We start from the raw sequence: 6,947 nt of genomic DNA, 5'->3' as shown, positions 1-6,947 counted from the left end.
GTCAATATCTGATGGCAAACACTTGTGTGTCTGATAGGGTTAGAGGGGAAATTGCTCCAGGGTATCACGAATGGTTCAGAGGTGACGTGGCATATGGAAGACCGGCTAAAAGACCTCATCTGGAAGATTTCGCCAAGTCGTCCCAAGAGCAGTGGGATTGGTTAGCAAAGGAAGAAAGCTATCGAGTTGAGATTGGTAAATTAAAGCAACAAGTCGAGAGTCTGAAATTCGAGAGCAGTGTACAGGTTTCTGAGGATCAAGGTGAAAAGAATAGACTAGTCAGAGAAAATGACGCTTTTAAAGCCCAAGTCCGACAATTGAAGATAACCATCGATAAGCAACCGAGGAGCCGATCCGATGAACAATTGGTAAAAAGATTGGAAAGCGAAGTCAGAGAATGGCGGGATGAGCTAGGAAAAGCTGAAAATGTCATGGCAGAACTTAAAGCACAATGGGCGACAAGAACCGAAGAGCGTCGCCAATACTTGAATCAGTTGAAAAGGGACCATGAGAAAATTGTTGCCAATTTAAAGAGAAAAGTAGTTGCCCTTGAAGGTAGAGCGGTTAGGCAGGCTAGAGACTTCGAAACTGAGAGCGGACATTGTTACAACTTGTTAGCCCAAATAGAGGCAGAAGTGCAACAGCTGCAAGACCAGCACTTGCAAGACTCCCGAGCTTTAAAGACGTGCAGCGATCAGATAAGACGCTTGCTCATAGAAAAGAAGCAAACAAAAGACAGGATTAGAGCCATTACTCATGATATTGTCAAGAGATGCCGGGTTTGTGAGGACATGACCCGTACTACTTTTATCTCAGCAATGATGATCTATGTGAAGCGAACCATGAATGAGTTAGAGCAGCTTGAAAGAGATTTAGATCCTAGACCCGCGGCGAGGCCGAACGACGCCCCGCGGATACCTAAGTTTGAAGCACTAGAATATGCATAGTCCGTGTCTTTGAGTGTCTACCATTTCAAGTCAGTCTTTTGTACGTCCGGATTGAGTATGTTTGCAGCTTAGAGTTTTTGTTTGCTTTCAGATTGCGTTTGTTAGTTTCTTTCCAAAACAAAAGATGTCGAGTTTGTAAGAGTCTGTTTATTAATGAAAGTTGAGCATTTTATTTCCACCCTTATTTTTACATTTATCTGCACGAACTACGCTTGGTTTGATTCGTGCGGGGTCACGATACGTAGGCAATCTCTATAGGATTCGACCATAATTTAAAAAAAAAAAGAAGAATATATATTTGTCAGAGCAAAAATAAGCTGGGATGATGCATGAGGTCAGAGCAAAAGCATGTTAGAAATGATTAACTGCCTAGGAGCATTGCATCCCCCTAACGTGCAATTACAATATCTGTTAAGACTCTAACACTAACAAGTTTGTTGTTTTGCCAATATCAGTTAGTTGTTAGAGCGTACTGGCACCGTACCATTATCAGACAAGATCAAAAGGTCCTATACCAGAAAGCATGACTGGGTCAGACAACATCGTTGAGTCAGAAAAAACGGCCAATCAGATGCTGAAGGAAGCCCTGGAGAAAATGGAAAAAATGAGGCTAGAAATGAATGAAATGCAGATAGCCTTAGCTAGAGCCCAGAAGGGGCAAGAACTACCCGTTACTCCTACCCTCCAACCAATACACACGCCGGAATACCCCTCTCCCGGTCCTTCAACAAGTTTCCCAAGCCATCACTATTATCAGGGAAGAGAGGCTTATGATTCCCAAGCTCCACCACCCACTCAAAACCCTCCTCCACCAAATGTTCCCGTCTTTGTGGCACCTCCCCCAGCTCCACTACATAGATCATCCAGTGAGCCGCTATTCCAAGCTCACGACACCCAATATTACCCTCCCGAACCCACTTTCAAAGCGCCTGAGCCATATACCTCCTCTACCCATTTTGAAATCCCGGGAGAAGTTGAGAAACCGGTTAAGAATGCAGAACAAGAGGAGGTGATTCGTAAAGTCAAAAGCCTGGAGCAATCCTTCAGGAACATGCATGGTTTAGGCCAAGTTAGTGTCGCATACAAAGATTTGTGCCCTTTTCCTGATGTACAGTTGCCTGCGGGGTTTAAAATGCCGAAGTTTGACTTATATGAGGGGCACGGTGACCCAGTAGCCCATCTGCGTGGTTTCTGTAGCAAAATGCGAGGGGCTGGGGGAAAAGATGAGTTGTTGATAGCATATTTCAGGCAAAGCCTGAGCGGGTCAGCGCTAGAATGGTACACGAGGCAAGACCCCGGCCGATGGTATACATGGGATGATTTGGCCCAGGCATTCATCGGCCATTTTCAATATAACCTCGAAATAGTCCCTGATCATCTGTCATTGTTGAAACTAGAAAAGAATCCTGGGGAAAGTTTTAGAGAGTTTGGTTTCCGCTGGAGGGAACAAGCTGCAAGGGTTGATCCTCCCATGCGGGAAAGTGAGATGGTAGATTACTTCTTGCAAACATTGGAACCTACTTATTTTGGTCATCTAGTGACATCTGTCGGGAAGTCGTTTAATGAAGTGGTAAAGATGGGAGCCATGATTGAAGAAGGATTGAAATCTAACAAGATCTTGAGCTACTCGGCGTTGAAAGCAACCACCCAGGCCATCCAAAGCGGTACTGGTGGTGTGCTGGGAAAGAAGAAGAAAGAAGAAGTTGCTGCAGTTGAAGCTAATGTTTGGTCCAGGCACAATAACCGTCCACTCTACTACAACCAACCCAGACCCCATCACCCAAACTATCAATATACCTCATATGGTCCACCGCAACACTATTATCCACCACCAGAACCACAATTTTCTATTCACCATGCCCAGACCTACACTCAACCCCCAGTGCACTCGCAATGGCGTACACCAAGTCCCCAAAATACACAGCCACACCCACAAAACACCTTTCCACCTCCCAAGGCTAACAGACCAGGAACCAGCTTTCGCCCAAACCAAGCTTTTAGAAATGAGAAGGCCCCAAACAAAAAAACATTTACTCCGCTGGGAGAATCTTACACTTCTCTTTTCCACAGATGAAATAGTTGGGGATGCTGACCCCAGTTGAATCCAAAGCACCAAATCCTCTTCCCAGAAACCTGGACCACTCTGTTAGCTGCGAGTATTGCTCAGGGATGCTAGGGCACGATACTGAAAAATGTTGGAAGTTGAAAAACGCAATCCGTATTGAGGTACAGGCTCCAGAGGCCTCGAACATCAATCAAAATCCGTTACCAGTGTATTATGAGGCCAACATAATCGAACTGATACATAAAGGGGCAGAGCCTAAGAAACCTTCGCAGGTGGTTATGGTGATTCGTTCTACGAAAACCAAAGAAAAGACAGTGAGTGCAAGGCCAGTGGTTCAGTTAAAAGCAGTAGAAGACAAGCCAGTGCTAGTAATGGGAAAGGGACCGTTTGTGGCCGAGAAAAAGCAGGAGCCAGTCAAGATAGTGGTACCAAGGTCAGTATCCACGCCCGTGGTGGTTGTGAAGGGAGTCTATGTAGAACCGGTTGTCATAAAACCGGTAGTCCAGTTACCCATGGTTGATAGCAAAGCCGTACCCTGGAAATATGACAAAGTAGTGGTGACATACAAAGGAAAGGAAATTGAGGAAGAAAGTTGTGAAGCACAGGGACTGACCCGGTCAGGACGTTGTTTCGCCCCCGAAGAGTTGAGAAAAGCTAAGGGCACAAAAGACAATCTAGTGCCAGTTAAAAAAGCTGTAACGGAAGAGGAAACAGAAGAGTTTCTGAAAAAGATGAAAGGACAAGATTATTCCATTGTTGAGCAACTGAGAAAAACACCGGCCTAAATCTCGTTGTTGTCATTATTAATTCACTCTGATGAGCATTGCCGAGCTTTAATGAAGATATTGAATGAGGCTCATGTGCCTGACAAAATCTCAGTAAACCATTTAGAGACAATTGCCAACAAGATCTTTGAAGTGAACAGGATAGCATTTTCTGATGATGAATTGCCTATGGAAGGCATAGAACACAACAAGGCTCTCTATTTGACGGTCAAATGTGAAGGTTCAATGGTTACTCGGGCACTAATCGATAACGGGTCGAGCGCTAATATTTGCACGTTAGCCACATTGAACAAGTTAAAGATTGATGAGGATAGAATCCGCAAAAATAGCATTTGTGTTCGAGGGTTCGATGGAGGGGGAACAAACACAGTAGGGGATATTGTACTCGAATTGACTATTGGCCCAGTCGAGTTCACGATGGAATTTCAGGTGTTGGATGCTGCAGTATCCTATAATCTTTTGTTGGGTCGACCGTGGATTCATGCGGCAAAAGCCGTGCCCTCCACACTACACCAAATGATCAAATTCGAGTGGGACAGACAAGAAATTGTATTACATGGGGAAGATCCCACATGCGCCGTGAATGATGCCATTGTACCCTTTATAGAGACCAAAGATGATAAGGGGCCATGGGTGTATCAGATCCTCGAAACGGTTCCGGTGAGCAGGGTGCCTGAAGGTAAAAGCATGCCATGTCCTAGGGTGTCAGCTGCGACCATCATGGTAGTGTCAGAAATGTTGAATAACGGGTTCGTGCCCGGGAAGGGTTTGGGGGTTGAACTGCAGGGCATTACTCAACCTGTGTCTTTGCCCAAAAATCTGGACACCTTCGGGTTAGGGTTCAAACCAACAGCGGCAGATGTCAGAAAGGCCCGTAAATTGAAGAAGAAAGCTTGGGTGCTCCCTAAACCAATTCCTCGATTGTCCAGGTCCTTCGTCAGGCCGAATATCAAGAAACAGTCATTGGCAAAGATATCGGGTTCGTTAGTTGAGGCGGATGGGAATTTGGATAAGGTGTTTGAGAAAGTATTTGCTGAAGTAAACATGGTTGAGGTCGGGGAAGGGTCAAGCAGAGCAGACATACAGTACATCGGACCACGTGCTAACATCAACAATTGGGAAGCTACTCCTCTTCTAGTTCGGAGGGAGTCGTGGTAGTGGGTTTTGTTTTCCTTTTTGTCACCTGGATTATTCCAGGGTTTGTAATCCAGTTTGTTATGTTCCGTCCGTTTGGATGAGTTAAAACCTTGTTGTCTTTACGTTTAATGAAATGCAATTTTCTTCGTCCCTAATTCTCTTTCCATTTTAGTTTCTTTTCTTTGTACAGTTCTCTTTATGCTGATATCAATGACATGACATGCATGAGGAATCTTCGGCCCAGTTTTAAAAGCCAATCTAATTCAGAAGTAATAATACAAGAGATCGAGTGTGATGATGGGATGGATTGTAATAATGATGAAGCTTATGAGGAAATTAGTAAAGAATTAAGCCACTTTGAAGAAAAACCCAAACCTAACCTAAATGACACAGAAGCAGTTAATCTAGGGGACCAAGATAATGTACGGGAAACTAAAATAAGTGTTCATTTGGATCCACAACTCAAGGAGGAGATAATTAAAGTATTGCATGAGTACAAAGACGTTTTTGCATGGTCATATGATGATATGCCGGGTCTAAGCACCGATTTGGTGGTTCATAAATTTCCCACTGATCCAGCACTCCTCCCTGTCAAGTAGAAGTTGAGAAAGTTCAAAACAGACATAAGTGTGAAGATCAAAGAAGAGATCTCCAAGCAGTTTGAGGCAAGGGTCATTCAGGTTACACGGTACCCCACTTGGTTAGCCAATGTCGTGCCTGTGCCAAAGAAAGATGGCAAGACCAGGGTGTGCGTCGATTATCGAGACCTTAACAAAGCAAGCCCAAAAGATAATTTCCCACTGCCCAACATCCATATACTGATCGACAATTGTGCCAAACATGATATTGGCTCTTTTGTGGATTGTTATGCGGGTTATCATCAGATTCTAATGGATAAGGAAGATGCAGAAAAGACGGCATTCATCACGTCGTGGGGAACGTATTGTTATCGGGTCATGCCGTTTGGTTTGAAAAATGCTGGGGCAACTTATATGAGGGCCATGACAACTATCTTCCATGATATGATACATAAAGAAATTGAGGTATACGTGGATGATGTGATCGTTAAGTCTAGACAGCAATCTGACCATGTCAGAGATTTGAGAAAATTCTTTCAAAGGCTTCGCAGATACAATCTTAAGCTCAATCCTGCGAAATGTGCTTTCGGGGTGCCATCTGGGAAGTTGTTGGGATTTATAGTTAGCCGGAGGGGTATTGAATTAGACCCGTCAAAGATCAAAGCTATTCAGGAGTTGACACCTCCAAGAAACAAAACCGAGGTGATGAGTTTGTTGGGAAGACTGAACTATATCAGCAGGTTCATTGCTCAGCTCACGGCAACGTGTGAACCAATTTTCAAATTGTTAAAGAAAAATTCCGCGGTCAAATGGACTGATGAATGCCAGGAGGCTTTTGATAAGATAAATGGGTATTTGTCAAACCCACCCGTGCTGGTCCCACCAGAACCAGGGAGACCTTTGATTCTATATCTGACAGTTGTGGACAGTTCATTCGGCTGTGTACTGGGGCAGCATGATGTTACGGGCAGAAAGGAGCAGGCTATCTACTATCTCAGTAAGAAGTTCATATCTTACGAGGTCAAATATACTCATCTGGAAAGGACATGTTGTGCCCTAACTTGGGTGGCACAGAAATTGAAACATTACTTGTCATCTTACACCACTTACCTTATATCTCGCTTGGACCCGTTGAAGTATATTTTTCAAAAACCCATGCCCACAGGAAGGGTTCCAAAGTGGCAGATCTTACTTACAGAGTTCGACATTGTCTATGTGACACGGACTACCATGAAAGCACAGACATTAGCCGATCACTTGGCTGAGAACCCCGTTGATGAAGATTATGAGCCTTTGAAAACTTATTTCCCTGATGAAGAGGTAATGCACATTGATGAATTAGAACAAGCTGAGAAGTCGGGATGGAAACTTTTATTTGATGGGGCTGCAAATATGAAGGGTGTGGGAATAGGAGCAGTACTTATTTCGGAAACAG

The sequence above is a fragment of the Nicotiana tabacum genome, chromosome 3, assembly GCF_000715075.1.
Source record: "Nicotiana tabacum cultivar K326 chromosome 3, ASM71507v2, whole genome shotgun sequence".
Taxonomy (NCBI): Eukaryota; Viridiplantae; Streptophyta; class Magnoliopsida; order Solanales; family Solanaceae; genus Nicotiana; species Nicotiana tabacum.
The sequence above is the reverse complement of the archived record's forward strand: the minus strand, read 5'-3'. Positions refer to the sequence as shown.